This window comes from Impatiens glandulifera, chromosome 1 (genome assembly GCF_907164915.1).
Source record: "Impatiens glandulifera chromosome 1, dImpGla2.1, whole genome shotgun sequence".
Classification (NCBI taxonomy): domain Eukaryota; kingdom Viridiplantae; phylum Streptophyta; class Magnoliopsida; order Ericales; family Balsaminaceae; genus Impatiens; species Impatiens glandulifera.
In genome coordinates this window covers 1,508,660-1,527,220 of record NC_061862.1, presented here as the reverse complement: position 1 = coordinate 1,527,220, position 18,561 = coordinate 1,508,660, and the positions used below count along the sequence as shown (strand labels likewise).

General features: G+C 30.8%; 1 long non-coding RNA gene, 1 other non-coding gene and 1 pseudogene across 2 annotated transcripts; 2 read left to right on the top strand and 1 right to left on the bottom strand.

Moving 5' to 3' along the window:
• The first annotated feature begins 6,260 nt into the window (after positions 1–6,260).
• TRNAK-UUU lies at positions 6,261–6,333 on the top strand. Its single transcript has one exon. It is a non-coding gene; the product is annotated as a tRNA-Lys (tRNA).
• Positions 6,334–9,092: 2,759 nt separating this feature from the next.
• On the bottom strand, positions 9,093–15,485 carry LOC124921516 (annotated as a pseudogene).
• LOC124922313 lies at positions 10,378–12,106 on the top strand. The gene is made up of 3 exons (XR_007097794.1): positions 10,378–10,474; positions 10,867–11,055; positions 12,043–12,106. It is a non-coding gene; the product is annotated as an uncharacterized LOC124922313 (long non-coding RNA).
• Positions 15,486–18,561: the final 3,076 nt, after the last annotated feature.

Here is an 18,561-nt window from a genome sequence, read left to right as displayed (position 1 = left end):
TTGTGAGAGGGTCTAGAATTGAGGCGTACAATTCTTTCGAAGCGACCCCACTTCTCCCTCACATATGTGATCTCTTTGCTCACAAAGAATTATTAAAAACGATTTGTTTATCCTCGTCAAAATATATATTGTTTCATTATAGGATTAATCCTTAACAATAATTTTCTAAGTCAATACAATTAGGTTGTCCCATTGAACCTAGTTCTTGGGATCTCTAGTCTGCATATGTTGAGTTTTCCTTTATACCAACTTATAATAGGGGTCATGTCTATTCGGGGAGGTTCATGTTTTAAAAATTACTTTCCTTCTTTCGGGAGGATTTGATATTTCTTCATTGACAAGTGTAGTTGTAGCTATAAAAGCGAGAAGAGACAATGATTCAATATTTTTTAATGACTTCATTTTCCTCTTACTTTCATATTGTTTCACTAAAACCCTACAAAACAAAAATTTTAGTAAAAGAAGAAAAAGTAGTAATTCACAAATGAAATGAAATACACTGGAAATACACTAATGAAAATACTAGAAACACAATATTTATCTAAATAACCACCTCTCTGATTTATCGTCGTTGTTGTTGTTGGATATAGGGACGATTTTGTTGATGTGGTTAGATACATGGACAATTTCTTTGTTGTTAGATACCTCCAAGATGATTTCCTGGTTGTTGGATACCGCCACGAGCATGTCGTTGTAAAATAATTAATTTAAAATATTATTTATTTGAAAAGGGAGTTGCCATTTGATTTTTAAAAATCAATAAAGGTGTACATGTACAAATGTATTTTTTTCCTACGTACACATTTTAAAACAGTCTCTACTTTATAAAGTTCTGGCTTTTGAAAATTGGTTGAATAACATTTTATTTAATCAATCATTCTTCTGGTCTTAGACATACATAAATTTTTGCGTATTTAAAAATTGTAACAACAATATTAAAATGCTGGTGTCTTGTTACAGATGATGATGACAAGGGAAAAGTATACATGAAGAACATTAGTTTAAAAGACATTATAGTTTAAAAATAAACCCCAAATGAGCATTTATTAAAATATTTTTTATGGAAATATTCCAAAAAATATTTTGAAATCATTTTCTATTCTTTTTTAATTAAAAAAATGATTTAGGGTTCCAAAATTACAAAAAATAATTTAATAATTGGAACCAAACAGGCCTTAGGACCAGTGTCCCCAGTCTTGAGTTCGATTTTATCGGTTGGAGATAAAATTCCTTCAGTCCTGGGTTACGATTCTTGTTCAAGGTATGGAATCCAATAGTCCTCCTAGATTAAGAGTACTTCTCGGTTGTAGTGCGAAAGTAGAAATCACTAGTCTTGGGTTTAGGACTTCTTAGTCGGTACGAGACTCTTCGGCCCCAAGTTTGATCTCTCGTTTGGATGTAAAAATCATCTGTTGGACATCTCAGTCCTAGTTGAAAAACCACAGTCAGACTTCTCAGTCCTAACTGAAAAGTCTCGATCCTAGCTGAAAAGCCTTGGCCGGACCTCTCGGTCGTGGTCGAACATGTCGGTCCTCAAGATCATCAAAATTGCGAGTTTTGCAATTTGATGGACCCTTGATCCTTTACAAAGTCCTCAGGAACATTAGAAACATCTTCCCAATGTATTATTTGACCTAGGTGATGTTCAATTTGTTCAAAATAGTTTAAAGACCAAAAATTGAGTTTTTGGATTTTAGAGTTTAATGAAGTGTAAGAAGTTGGCCAATAGTTTCATTATATTTCATATAATTTATTGGTAACAAAACATGAACATTGACTGTTTATTTGGACCAATTCAAAAACTTAAAATTTTCATTTATTTTAAAAGTTTTGATTTTAATCAGACATGATCCAAAAAGGTGTCCAACATCATTAGAAATATGATGGAAAACTTTTTGGGCTAATGTTCTTGAGGATTAGCTCAAGAATATAAACTCAATTTTTAATTTTTTCAAATTCAAATTTGGGTTCTTTTGTTTTAGATCGATTCTAGTTTTCACAGAAAGTTTGTAAATGATCCTAGGATCGTTTTCCAATCAAAAAATTAAACAACCAAACAATATACAAACTTATGAAAATTAAAATATAAAATTTTCAATATCAAACTAGAAGATTGAATTAGAGGGTGATTGAAAGCTTTTCAAGGATTGGATAACACTCATTAGACCTTACGGAAGCTTTTGGGATGTCTGGATCCAAGTTTTAAGGTCTTATACGGAATTTTGAAAAATCTAGAAAGCTTGAGCTTCAATGACAGATTTCTGAAAATTCAGATTGAGGGCTTGGGAGTTGATCTCTTACCTTCAGAAACATCAAGGGAGGCTATTTAAAGCCTCCCGAAGTCGGTTGATCATCAAAGTGGGCTTGAATCAGTCAAACACTCATGATGGTGTTTTGGCTCTTCTTGATTCAACTTGTCTGATTAGGGAATAATGAAACCTATGATTGTAGGCGAAATGATCACCGTGGTAGAGTGATCATTTCAGCTTTTGAATAAACCGATATGGTGGATTATAAGAGGAGTTCCATCTTTGAAAAATCAAATATGAGATTATCCTTATTTGTTCTTCATTGCGAGGAAGAAGACAAACCAGACGTAAAACAACGCCGTTTTGGGTGTAAACGCATAGCGTTTCGTTTGGGTTTTGTCATCTTTCGGGCATTCTGTTGCGTTTCAGCCACGTGCGTTAACTGATCGTGTTCTTCGCGGAGGTGCGCGTCTTTCGTTGCAGCGGACGACGTAGGAAGCGTTGGAGGGTGTTGGATGAAAATCTAGCACTCATCCGTTTCCTGCTACAACGATTCTTTCGAATTTCGGCCACACATGATTACCGATTTAATTTTTATTTTAAACTTTAAGGGTTTATTTGAAATTGATTTTTTTCACCCTTTTATCTTTATTTTAAAATTTTAATATACACAAAATATTTAAAATAAATATGACATTTATTTTGTTAGTTATTTTTTTAATATTTCGAGTTTAATAAATAATTTATTTGGGATAAAAATGATATAATATTTATCCTAAATTATTTATTTTAATATTTTTATTTTTTTAAAATTAATTCGAGATATAAAGGGTATAACATTTATCTCAAATTATTTTATTTATTTATTTGACCATTACTCTTAATTAATTAAGATTTAATTATTATAAGAGTAATGATAGGGAACGCGAATCTGGGGCCGCGAAAGTCCGCGAAAATGGAATATTCTTATAAAACACAGAATATTCTTTTTTTTTATTAATTAATTTCTCTCTCCTCTTAATAATTAATTTCTCTCTTCTTATTAATTAATTTCTTTCTCTTTACGAATTAATTAATTTATCTTTATTTCTCTCTCACTAATCTATTAATTTATCTCTCTCATTCTCTGATTAATTTATTTAAACCATAATCTCTAATCTCTAAACCCTAAATTCTAAACCCTAAATTTTAAACCCTAAATTTTAAACCCTAAATCTTAAACCATAATTAATAATATCTTATCTGAATTTATCAAAGTGAAAAATAGAAATATTAGATAAACATTTATAAGTAATAAAACTAAAAAAATAATAAAAAAAAGAAAAAAGAAATTAGAGTTTAGGGTTTAGGATTTAAGATTTAGAATTTAGGTCTAGAATCTAGAATTTAGGGTTTAGGGGTTAGAGGTTAGGGTTTAGATTAATAAATAGGAAAAAGAAAATGATAAATTAATTAATAGAGGAAATAAATTAATTAGTGGGAGAGAAGAGGAAAAATAATTAATGAAAGAGATGAGAGATAAATGAGAGTGAGAGAAATAAATTAACAAGAGGAGAGAGAATATTCTGTGATTAAACAGAATATCCAATTTTCGCGGACTTTCGCGGCCCCAAATTCGCGTTCCCTATCATTACTCTTATTATAATAATTAATTGTTTATTTAGGTTTTGATTTGGGGTTAATTATTTTAATTTATTTATTCAAAAATAATTATTTTTAAATTTATAAATTAGGTGCGTATAATTTTAATACTTATAATATATAAACTTGAAATAAAATTATTAACTATTTTTATTAATCAACTTTTTTATTTTCTAAATCATCACTCACTAGTAAAAAAATGACCTTTACCGACAGATATTACCGATGATTTTATAAAACTCTCCTAATTGATCCCGATAGAAACAAATCTTTCGTTATTGAAAATAGATTCCGAGAGGTGTCTAAAACTTTCGGTTTTACTAATTAGTACCGAAAGTTCTACAAAGAACTTTCGGTTTTGACATTCCCAAAAATTCAAAAAAACTCTAAGTGTTGGGAGTTTGGTTAATTGCGAAAGTTATTCCAAAAACTTTCGGTTTTACCTTTTCTGAAATGTTTAAATATGAAGGTTTTCCATTAAACCATCGTATTTGACTCATCCCAAAAATTGAAAAAATATTCTAAGTTGAAGAATGATTAATTGCGAAGGTTATTTAAAGAACTTTCGGTTTTACCTTTTCCTAAAATTGTTAATTGCGAAGGTTTATACTATAAACCTTCGGTTTTGACTCATCCAAAAAAAGACAAAAAAAATTAAATCCCGTGATTCTTATTACCAAAGGTTTTTCAATAAACCTTCGGTTTTGAGAAAAGTCAAAACCGAAGAAGAGGAGGCGGCTGCGGCGCGGGAGGGAGAGAAAGGAGAGAGAGGCGAATGAAAAAGAGAAGGGGTAAGATTAGTTAATTGGAAAACCTTCGGTTTTTTCCTAAGGAGTAAAACCGAAAGTTATTTGTAAAACTTTCGGTTTTTCTCTCTATGGAAAAACCGAAAGTTTTTCAATTAACTTTCGGTTTTACTCTAGGGTATCTAAACCGAAAACTCTACGATATCTCTCGGTAGACGCCCAATTGTTTTTAATGAAAGAGTCAATACCGAGGGATGACGAGAGTTACCAAAATTTTCGGTAATAAAATTTTCAGTAATGTGTCTATACCGAAAGTTATAGGGTCAAAACTGAGAGTTTTTATTCTCGTTTTTGACCCCTTTTTTACCGGGACTATGTTATGATTTTTTTGGCTACTGATTTTGATGACATTAATTAGTTAATTTTATTTGATTACAAGCATATGTTATTAAAAGAGAAAGTAAACTTTAGTCTATTGTATATGATATTATGAATATGACCTCTTATCCCATCCTTAAATATTTATATATTTAACTAATACTATATTATTTTTATAATATTTTAAAATTGTATCATGTAACTGATCCCATGACATAATCGATTAAGTACAGTAATTTTATAATATTTTAAAATGGTAGTAAATGACTTATATGGTTCAAGCACATGTACGGATCTATTAGGGGCAATAAATTCTCGATGAAATCTACTCAAAAAAGAAAAAAATAATAATAATGAGTTTTTTTAAAGACAAATATAATTTTATTCCCTAATTTAAAAAAAAAAAATAATATAATATTTTATTTAATTATTAAAAAAAAAAGTAATAAAACTTATGTTTATATTCTCGTTTTATTCAAATTTTTCTTATTATTCTTTTGAGTTTATTTCAAATTTTATTTATTTATAAAAAAACATCCTACATCATCTGTTGTGTATATTATTTTATTTATTTATTAATTTTAACGTTAACCTATTATATTAGTTTATATAAATGTTAAAATAATTAAATTTAGTGAATATAACAACCAAAATAAATCATTATATATAAACATTTTATTTGTTGATGAAAAATATGAGTGATAATATATATAGATATTTTATTACTTAAAAAAAAAGTGATATAATTATAGATTATATATTGGGAAATTTGACGAAATGACCTTAAAGACTGGGTTATTTGACCTGGTGGTAGTTTGATAATTTAATTGCGCTCGTGGTGATTTTATTTTTTTTGGACGATTTTGCTCTTGTCGCGAAACGCTAAGTCACTTAGCGTTTCGCGAAGTGAAAATGTGTGAAATGTCCAAATTACCCTTACTATTTAATATAACTTCTCTCATTTTTTTCCATTTCTTTTCTTCTCCTTCTCTCTCTTCCCGTTCTTCTCCTCCTTCTCTCTAAACTGGGCGGCGGCGAAATGACAATGAGTTTCACGACGAGCACGAGCACTGTTCCACTTGGTACGTTTATTTTATGATATTTCAAGTTTATTGATGTTTGGTTTATGCATCTTCGAATCACTGTTGTTTAGGGTTTACTTCCCGTTTCGCTAAGGATTTCCCGTTTCGCTAAGGACTTCCCGTTTCGCTAAGGACTTATCGTTTCGCTAAATATTTTAACATGAATTGTCTTAGCTCAGCTGGTAGAGTGCGTGGCTTTTAACCATGTGGTTGTGGGTTCAATTCCCATAGATGGTGTTTTTATAGTTTTTTTTTTTTACTTTTGCATAAATCAAATGCTCATTTGTAGAGAAATGGTTATGTTTTAATTTTATACATAAATGAAATGGTATAGAAAATGTTTGTTATGGTTATGTTTTAATTTGATGCATAAATGAAATAGTATAGAAAATGTTTGTTTGTTTTTTTTACTTTTGCATAAATCAAATGTTCATTTGTAGAGAAATGGTTATGTTTTAGTTTGATGCATAAATGAAATGGTATAGAAAGAAATGAAACAAAATCAGCTTAAACATTCATTAATAAATACCAAAAGCAGCTTAAACATTCATTAACAAATACCAAAGAAAGTAGTTCACTTTTTACATATTATTATTATTTCTTAATTAGAATTAATTTATTTATTTACTGAAGTAATCTTCAGTCCTGCCCTTGAATCCAATTTGTCCAAAAGTCAATGCCAAGAACAATCTCAAGTGTCAAGTAACCAGCCTAACCTGTTTGTTTACTTATTTATGTATATTAATATTAGAAAGAAACATAAATATATTTTAATTGCTCAGTCCCAATGCTAGAAAGAGTCCGTTGATCGCCGGAATACTGGAAGGTGCTAACCATCCGATCAACCAAACCCAATCACGTTCAGATCTTTCCGTAGCCAATCCCTCTCGAAACTACAATCAATCAAACAAACAAATTTCAATTATACTCTTATTTTCTTACATTACATACATACATGATACATACCATGTAAGCTTTCCACCTAAGGCTTTTGCAACCATCAAAGGATTCATGGCTCTAACTGGAGCCTTTAGGAATCCTGAGCTCAGTCTCACCGGTGATGAAGACAGACAAGATCCGTTTCGCTAAGTGCTTAGCACTTAGCGAAATGCTAAGCACTTAGCGAAACGGTAAGTCCTTAGCGAATCTTCCCTGAAACGGAACTCATATGATCCAAGATTATATGCAAAACCCATTAATGAACCACACTTAACGAAATGGTCAAATATGAACCAAATAACAAATATGAACCCACAAATATGAATAAATATGAACCAAATATGAACGAAATATGAAAAGGTTTTGAAATGAAGAAAATGTAAACATGAACATAACTGTTTATCAGATCTGAAATGAACATCTACCTCGACGACCTTTAAATCCTTAGAATCGGAGATCTGCATACCCTAAACCCTAGAATCGAAAAGCTGCATGCAAAATAGATTTAGGGTTATAAATCTTGTAAATCTGTATAGATAAAAACATAAATGGATTATGTTAGAAGATCTTGTAGATCTGTATAGATAACCGCCGCCATCCGTCGCCGTCCGTCGTCGCCGCTGACCGCCGTGAAGGAAAGAACGGGAGAAGAGAGAGAAAGAAAACTAAGAAAATGAAAATATTTGAGTATTTATACTAACCCTAATTCACTTCGCGAAACGACAAGGGCAAAATCGTATAAAAAAAATATAGAACCACGAGCGCAAATAAATTATAATATTACCATCAGATCAAATAACCTCATTATAATATCAACTTATTATATTTTGAGGTTATTTGATCAAATTTCCCTATATATTAGGGTATTAATTATTAATTGAATTTTTTATAAAAATTTACGATTATAAAAATCTTTCCTAATATTTATATTTTTATTTAAAAAATAATACCACAATAAAGTCTCATTTTTATTTTATTTATATATATTTACATAATCCAACTTTTTTTTCTTTATCTTTTTATATATTCATACATTCTTGTGATTATATATATTCATATAATATCAACTTAGATTATGTTAATTGTCAATCATTATTAATGTATTATATATGTTAATTAACATTATGTTAATTGTTAATAATATATTATATATGTTAATTGTTAATTATGTGTAACTTTTTATTTACAAAAATGATAATTACTTTTGATATATATATATATATATATATATATATATATATATATATATATATATATATATATATATATATATATATATATATATATATATATTAGAGTGATATTCTTTATTTATTATAAAAATATTAAAGTGTTTTAAATGTAATTTTAATTTTTATAATGTAATTTTCAAATCAATTAATTTTAAAATAATATAAATACTATGAAACTATTTCTTTTTACATTTTTATAAATTACATTATTAGAAGTTAATAAAAATAATATAATCTGGAACTAAATTAATGATTAAAATGACTTTATATATTTTAAAATAATAAATAATTTTTGTACAGAAAATTAGCATAATCTTATAATCTTTATCTTTATTTTTATTAAGATATTTGTAAGACATTATACTTAAATTATTTACATCTTTTTATAACATATAGATTTAATTGTTTCAATCCGGATTTTTAACCTTTCATATTATATTATATTATATTATATTATATTATATTATATTATATTATATTATATTATATTTCATATTTGTACCTATTTAAACAATAATAATTCAAAATAATTTTTCCAAAGCCATTAATATAATCTAAAACCACAATCATTGATCCAAAAACTACAATCATTAATAAAAAAAACTACAATCATAAATCCACAATCATCAATTCATCAAATCCAAATAAACCATAAACTTAACAGAATTCAAAAACCACATATCATTACCCTCAAGTGGTATAGGGCATCTTCAGTGGAATCATCTCTAGTGGGAGGGGCAGGGAGACGTGGAAGGCATACCGGGATACATGGATAATATGAAGGCCATATGCTCCCTCATCTCGGTCATACCATTCCGTAGTTGATCACGCTCTTGCATGACAAAAGACTTTCATTTTCAACTTACCATTCCTCAAGAAGAAAGGGACAACCCCATTTTATCGCTTGTATTGTCATCTCGGAAATGGAGGCCAACTAAGATACTATAATCCATTATCTTCTCCGCCTCCAGGAATTCACAATCCCGCTCAATTTGCCTAATCCAATTTATAACAAACCAAAAAAATCAGCCACGAAAAAGAGGATAAAACAAAATAATATATAGGTTAAGAGAATAATTATCTTGGCTCTCTACTTATGAGTTCTTGAAACCAGTTTGGCTGGAGTCGGAAGGCAAAGTTCAGATCAAGGTTCTTAAATGTGGTGGTTTCGTCAATCTCTTCTTCTGGTTTATCTGTTGACCGGCCATGGGAGGACCCTTTAAGACCGAATCGTCTATGAATCCGATATTCAGAGCAGAGCGAGTTCCCCATTACTATGAATCGAGTCTGTATCATTAACAAGGCATAATCAAAAACATAATCCCAACTAATAAAAATTGAATACAGAGATGATATTTGATTTGCATACCTTCACTCCACCTACTGGTTTGACGCAATGAAGACCGAAGAACTTGGTGACAAGTGGATTCTCATTCATAGTTGCAAACATGCTTAAAATAACTATGGAGCATTTTGATTAGAACCTGAATCAATCACAGATTGGAATTCAAGTGAGTTTGAGTTTGAGCTAAATGGGTTCAATTAGAACATGACCAACTGTTGTTATAAGAACAAACCTTTGAATTCGGATTTCTTTACTGTCTTAATCATGAATCTGTCGTCATCTTGTTTGAGGTAAAAAACGCTTCCACTCTTTCCTGGGGAAGAAAGTGTAGCATGCTGTGGATGATGTCAAACAGGGAGGGGATTAAGATGGTGAGTTTGAAATAAGGAGAGATGAGATAAAGATTGAATGAGAAAAGAGATGGAATCAAGAAAATAAGAAAGAAGTAAGTTTTTCATTAAATCAAAAGTCATTCTGTTTTTACAAGTCTAATCCCTTTATATATAAGAATAAGGGTATTTAGGTAATTATCGAATATTTCATTAATTAATAATAAACAGATTAATTATAAATGTATGTTATAATATGAGCCGTTGGATTGTCTTGTCTTCATCTTGACCGTCTATTCTATTGTTGAAACCCTTTAGTCATTTAGGTTTAGATCTTTTAGGAGGATGCCGTAACACTACTCTCTCCCTGAGATTGAAGACGACCGCGTCGCCTCCTACGAATCCCCTTCGATTTCCATTTGAGATTGGGGAAATCTGTAGTGATTATAGAAGCGTCTTCCCAGCAAGCATCGGATCTGTCTTTCCCCTCACTTTGGACGAGTAACTGGCGCACCGTTTCTCCATCTCTCAAGGTAAGCCTTTCTTCTAAAATCGTCTCTGGTTCAAAATCGATTCTTTCTAGATCATCTATGTTAGTCTTTGATGCATGATTTCCAATAAACTTTTTGAGCTGTGACACATGAAAAACATTGTGAATACGAGTATGAGATGGTAATTTTAAACGATACGATACCTGTCCGACTTTGCCTGTGATTTCGTAAGGCCCATAGAACTTAGGTTGGAGTTTTGTGTGTTTGTTTTGTGTGAGCGTGATTTGTCTGTAGGGTTGAGCTTTTAAGAACACCATATCTCCTATTTCAAAAAATACCTCTTTATGCTTCTTATCATACTGTTGTTTCATCCTGTTTTGTGCTCGTTGGAGATTTTGTTTAGCTAATTGGAGATGGTGTTCCCTTTCTTGTAGAGTTCTATCCAGATTGGGGTCAATTGCATCTCCAGCCAAATACGGGACATGCACTGGTGGTTCCTGGTTATATACTAGCTGATATGGAGACATGCCGCTTGCGGAGTGAAAATTGGTGTTATACCACCATTCGGCTAAGGGTAACCATTTACTCCATAAGTGCGGTCTTTGGCTAATCATGCATCTCAAGTAAGTTTCCACACATTTATTAACTATCTCTGTTTGTCCGTCTGTTTGAGGGTGATAAGCTGTAGATAGCTTTTGTTCTATGCCCTGTAATTTAAGCAATTCTTTCCAAAAAGCACTTAAGAAAATTTTATCCCTGTCGCTAGTAATACTTTTTGGCATACCATGCAATTTGAATATGTTATCAATAAAAACCATAGCAATTGAATAAGCTGTATACGGGTGTGTAATTGCTATAAAATGAGCCATCTTAGACAATCTGTCTACTATAACGAAAATTGCAGTTTTACCTTGTGATTTTGGAAGGCCCTCAATAAAATCCATAGAAATGTCAGTCCAAACATGATTAGGAATTGGAAGGGGTTGTAATAATCCATTTGGGAGATGTGAGTCAGGTTTGTTTTGTTGACAAACTTGACAATTACGCACATATTCCCGAATGTTTTTTGTCATACCCTTCCAAAAATATGCGAGTTGTATTTTCTTTGTGGTTACATTTACTCCCGAATGTCCTCCCACCGATGATGTATGAACTGTTTCTATTATCTTATTTCTAAGATCTGTGTCAAATCCTATTACTAGTTTGCCTTTCCTTCTAAGATGATTGCTGGTATAAGAATAGTAGGGGTGAGTGTCTGCATCTTTCTGAATATCCATAATAATATTTTTAAGATTTGGATCAGTATTCCACAATGATGAAATAGTATCTAAAAAAGATGAATGAATAGTAGAAAGAGCCCAACAATGACCCTCCACTCTTGAAAGAGCATCTGCAACAATATTTTCTTTACCTTTTTTATAGGTAACAGAAAAATCAAACCCTATAAGCTTATATAACCATTTTTCCTGACTAACTGTGTGTATTCTTTGCTCCAATAGATATTTTAACGGTTCATGATCAGTTTTTAACTATGAAAGGCTTAAATTGTAGATATGATTTCCATTTTTTCACAGCCATAATTAACGCAAGTAGCTCTTTCTCATATGCAGGAAGAAGTTTATTATTAGGAGAAAGAGACTTGCTTATGAATGCTATGGGTTGCCGTTTCTGAATTAAAACAGCCCCCATACCAATATTGCTTGCATCTGTCTCTACAATGAATGTGTCATTAAAATCAGGTAATGCCAAAACTGGTGGGGTACACATTGCTGTTTTTAATTTTTCAAAAACTTCTTGTGTGATTTCAGACCATACAAAATTATATTTTTTCAACAAATTAATTAGTCGTCTAGCAATTAAACCATAATTACATATAAATCTTCTATAATAGCCTGTTAGTCCTAAAAACCCTCTTAGCATTTTAATTGTTGTAGGAATAGGCCAATGTTTCATTGCTAACAATTTATCAGGATCTGCTTCTACTCCATCAACTGAGATAATATGACCTAAGTATTCTATTTTTTTTGAAGAAAAAGAACACTTAGATTTTTTCAGAAAGAATGTATGTTGTTTCAGAATATCGAAAACTAATCGAATATGAGTTAAGTGATCTTTCCAATTTTTGCTATACACAAGTATATCATCGAAAAATACCAAGACAAATTTTCGCAAATATTGTTTGAATATTGTATTCATGATATATTGAAATGTAGAAGGAGCATTAGTTAGACCGAATGGCATGACTAGAAATTCATATAACCCTTCATGAGTTTTAAATGTTGTTTTATGAATATCTTTTAGGTTCATACGAATTTGACGAAATCCAGCTTTTAAATCCAGGTTGGTATATATACAGCTAGCATGAAGTTCATTAAGTAATTTCTCTATAATAGGTATAGGAAACTTATTTTTAACTGTCATGCTATTTAGTTTCCTATAATCTATACAAAGTCTCCAACTCATATCTTTTTTCTTAACTAAAATGACAGGTGCTACAAATGCACTGTTACTAGGTCTAATTATACCTTGTTTAGACATTTTTACAATCAGTTTTTCAATTTCTGTTTTATACAATGCAGGGTACCTGTAGGGGTTGAGGCTAATTGAGATCGCTCCCTCCTTCAGAACAATCTGATGATCTTGTTGTCTAATGGGAGACAGCTCTGTTGGATCCTTGAATAAAAAGTTAAACTCATCCAAAAGTAAGTTTAGTTGTTCTATTGGCATCTCAAAACTGGTGTTAGTGTAGATTGAAAAAAAATTGAGGAGACAGTGAAACGCAATTTTTCAATGATGTAGCTTTGTCAAACTTAATTTCTTTTTTGAAACTTGTCATTTGTTTTCCCTCATTAGGCATAGTAGATGTAAGACTATTGATCGTAAACCTTTTATCATGGGAAGAAAATGACATTGTTAATTGTTTGAAATTCCATGAGATATCTGACAATTTAATAAGCCACTCTATTCCTAGAATCAAGTCATAACTAGTCATTTTTAAAATTCTCAAATTCGTGTTAAAATGGTAGTCTTGTATTGAACATGGTATTTGAGAATAAAATTGTGTACTCTGTAATGTAGACCCATCTGCTACTGAAACCTGCAAAGGATTAGTAACTGAAACAGGGTGATTAATTAAAGGCATTAGGTTAGCATTTATGAAATTATGTGTACTGCCTGAATCGATAAGAATATTGACTGCTACTTCCTTGATATACCCAGGTACAGTCATTGTTTTATAATAATTTGTTCCTATCAAAGCATTCAATGAAACTGCAGATAAGTCTTCTATTTCTGTATCCGTAACTTCTATTTCTTCGTCATTAGGCAGTTCAATATTTTCGGAAGCTTCCAATGTATAAACAATTGCCTTGCATTTGTGTGTAGAGTCAAATTTTTCTGGACAATGATAGCATTCTCCTCTTGCCCTTTTTTCCGCTGCGACTTTAGGATCTATTCTTTTGAAATTGAATCTGTTAGAATTATTGTTGAATGGTCTTTTGGCCGGAGTTGGGAGCAATGGAGGACCGTTGTTGTACAAATGTGCTTGTTTAGCATAAGACGTATATGTTGCTTCTTGAACTCGGGCCATTGCCATAGCATCATTGATATTTGTAGGATTGAGTAGTCTAACAGGATTGGCAATTTCTGGTCTAAGTCCTCCAAAGTAGCAATCCATCATGTAATCATTGGGCATTCTAGAAAGTTTGTAGGAAATTTCTGTAAATTTGTCATTATGTGCTTCTACAGTTCCTGATTGTTTAAGGTTCATTAAATCGCTCATTGGGGCATCAAAGATTGTTAAACCGAACTTCTTTTTAACTTCTCCTTTAAGCATATCCCATGTTACTATCATATTAGGGTCTAACCTTGATCTGTAGTTTGTATACCACATTCTTGCTTTGCCGATGAAGTGTAATCGAGCAATTCTTGCCTTAATATTTGGAGGGGTGTCGTCAACCGCAAAAATTCTTCTGCTGAATATATCCAGCCATCCACATCTTTTCCGTCGAATTTAGGAAAATCTATTCTTGTTAGACTTTTATGAATGTGATATGGTCTTGGCTGTCCGAAATTGTGTTGATCATGATAATTATTATATTCTTGAAATATAAAATTATCTTCTTCATGGTTATGATCCCTTCTTGCATTTATATTATCCGGCTGAACGTTGTTTGTATTAGGAGTTTGAACGTTACTTGTATGAGCGCCTCTTGTATTTGGATTAACGTTTAATGCTGGATTGTTATGATACCCCCGATGTTCTCTTGGATTGCCCTGATTGCTGGTAGTATTATTGTTGTTAATTTGTTGTATCAATGTTTCGATCGCCGTCTCGAATCCCTTTTGTAAATTGTTGAATTTTAGATCTATTTGAGCATTAAGGTCCTCGAAACTCTTTTTCTGAATACTTAATTGCTCATTGATTTGTAGAACAGAATCTTCTAAGCTTTGGATTATAGAATTGTGTTCCTCCAAACATTCGTTGATGTGATCCGGGTTTTTCTTGGAATCTTGATTCTCCATTTTCGATCTTTTTCCAACCATGACGCGAATAACCAGTTCTTGTTTCTTTTTCTTGCAGTGAAAGCGGGGGAAAAAATGGATTTCCAACAGTCGGAAGATCGTTGGCTCTGATACCAGTGTAGCGTGCTGCTTGTACTGCTTGTGGATGATGTCAAACAGGGAGGGGATTAAGATGGCGAGTTTGAAATAAGGAGAGATGAGATAAAGATTGAATGAGAAAAGAGATGGAATCAAGAAAATAAGAAAGAAATAAGTTTTTCATTAAATCAAAAGTCATTCTGTTTTTACAAGTCTAATCCCTTTATATATAAGAATAAGAGTATTTAGGTAATTATCGAATATTTCATTAATTAATAATAAACAGATTAATTATAAATGTATGTTATAATATGAGCCGTTGGATTGTCTTGTCTTCATCTTGACCGTCTATTCTATTGTTGAACCCTTTAGTCATTTAGGTTTAGATCTTTTAGGAGGATGCCGTAACAGAAAGTTCTCTCAGTGCGTCATTTCCACAAACAGCTAACATGTAATCAGCTAGATTGACTGGTGCGGCGGCGTAATCTTTGAACCCTCAGGAGGAAATCTAGTCCAAAACGTCTCAGAGGTATAAATATTACCACAAATGACAAGATTGAGACATAATAATCACCTTGGTACATTTGCATTTAGCAAATTCTCATGAACTGAATGAGAGAGTTGAATATAAGTTGAACCACCCAATTCAACATCTGTGTTCAACAACATTTCAAGGCATGTATGAATGAATATAAAGTAGACAAGAATGTTTATTAAGAAAAGATTTGTCATACCTTGAATTGCATAATGACCGGAAAAGGCAATGTTTCCTACAAGATAAGAAAAGTTAATAAAAACTATCAATAAGAAATCCATACAAATTTATACAAAGGAAAAATTAAAAATTAAAAACCTTTCTTGGATGAGATGTTGGGAAAGGGTTTGGTCTTGTCTGTAGAAGAATCGACAAAAGAATGTATTTTGTTTCCTTCATCTGCTCTCTTTATTTTCTTTTGCTGTTGCTGACAATCCTCAGCCTCTTCAAGGGCAAGTGATCTTCGACTTATGGCATCAAGTTCCCGTTTCCTTTGATCATCATTGTTTGCTTTACTCATTATGTTCTCTTTCTTAAAATGATAGCTTGTTCTACTTCTCAAATAACAACCAACAACAAAATGGGGTTTTTGTCTGCAAAACAATAAGCATGACTTTGTATTCTTCATTCATTCATACATCTTTCAACAACAAAAGAGATCAGGAAAGCTCTACTTACGATAAAATGAGGTAAAAGTTTGGGACCAGATGCGAATTTCTTAAAGGAAAACGGGGAGATAGTTGGGAAATATGTAATTGAAAGAGTCATGTAATTCTTTCAAAACAGGAAAATATTGAAGCAATGACACTTTACAGTATTGAATCTTATTCCCAAGATCTCACTACTGAAAAAAATTCAGGATTTTCGTCCTATTTCATGTTGTAACGTAATATATAAAATCATCTCTAAAATCCTTTCGCAAAGATTTAAACTGTTATTTCAAAATTAATCATTTTAAGACAATCAACTTTTATTTTGAATCGCTCTATTTTCCATAACATACTTCTTATGCATAGTTTATTGAAAATTTATGGGAAGAAAACTATATCTTTAAGAGTGACTTTCAAATGGACATTCAGAAACTTTTGACTCGATAAGATGATAATCTGTTATTGAATTCCTTTATGTTATCGATTTTCCTAACATTTTTATCGAGTGGTTAGTGTAGTGTGTTTCGACCCTCACTTCATTGTCAGCGTGAATGACATACATAGTGACTTCTTTAAGGGTGAAAAGGGAGTAAGGCAATGAGATCATCTCTCACCTTACATCTTTGTTCTTATTATGGAAATCATAGAATGCATCTTTAAAATACACCTAAGTAGGGACGGACCCAGGATTTTGAACTGGGTTGGGCTTGAAAAAAATTTACGGTGGATTTAAAATAATAACGAGTAAATTTTGAAAAAAATAACTATATTAAAAAGAACTATATAAAACCCCTACATAGATTCGTTCCTGTATATATGGAGTTAAGTTCACGTGATAAAAATTAATACAGTTATTATCTTTTTATTAACTTGATGAATATAACATATTATATTTAAGTAAGTTGATAGATTCAAATAAAATATTTTGGATTCACACAAAAATATATGCTATGTGAAGACAGGTACGGACCAAGATAATATAGGTAGGATTGGCTTAAAATAAAATTAAATAATATTTTTTTGGTTGAATTAGCCCAAAAGAAAATTAAGAAAAAGATGAGATTATGTATTAGCGTAGTAAAATAGTGTTATTATTATTATTAAAATATTAGTATATGTCTTTTAAGCATATACATTATGTTAATTATTTTTTTAAATTAATTATTTATTATAAATATTATTTGGACATAAAACAAATAAACAAAATTTGAGAGATATAAAACTACCTAAAAGAAACTTTAAAATATATATATTAATAATAATAATCAAAACATATCAGAGTTTATTTTTTTTGAATTTTTTATCCAAAATTTAATATTTTTCACATTTCACTTTATTTATCTCATTATTTTTTTTATCCATTAAATAGTAAGATACTTTTTATTTAATATCTTTTATTTTATCTTTATATTTTATATATTAAAAAAAATATAATCTTATCTTTTTATCTTATGTATTTAAAAGGTAAAATAATTAATAAAATTTTAAAAACTAATTTAAAAACAAATAAACTTTTTATACAAATCTCAATTAAAACAAAAATCAAACAAACTTCCACTAAAATCATATAAAAAGTAAGTCTCCCTTTCTCAAATTCTAATACATATTCTAATAATATGTTTTTCCATAGTTGATGCTTTATATATAAAAATAAATAAAAATCTGGGGTGGGCTTAAGCCCATCTCAGCTCAAGCGTACGTCCGTCCCTGCACCTAAGGAACCATAAATTCAAATTTTTCCCTATTAGAAAGAAGAATATATTCTTAGTGGCTCACGCATATGTCAAATTTGTTAGTACAATCAAGAGACACTTACAATATTTTCTAGTATTATATGTTTATTCATTAATGAAGATAAAAGCCAAACTTTCTATAGAGGAGGAGTGAATGAGGATTTGAAGTAGAATATATTTAATATCATGAGGATAAAAGAATGAACACTTCCAGTCAAATATGTTAGAGTCCTCTTTGCTGTAAATCAATTTCAAAGCTCACATTTTTGCCCACTTATTGAAAATGTCAACTTTTTTATCTTAAGTTGGCCTACAAAAAATGTGCCATATGTAGGAAGAATAGGACTTGTGAAAAGAGTTACTATAGGAATCATTGGCTACTAGGACAATAGATAGTCATTCCAAAAAAAGTCATGGTTGAACTAGATAAGCTGATGAGAGATTTTACTGAAGGCAGATGAGGTAAAAAGGTCAAATGAGAAATTGTATGTACCCCAAAGGAAGAATGAAGGTTTGGCATACAAAATGATTTCTTAAAGGGTGAAAGGGGAGTAAGGCAAGGAGATCATCTCTCACCTTACATCTTCGTTCTTATTAAGGAAATCATAG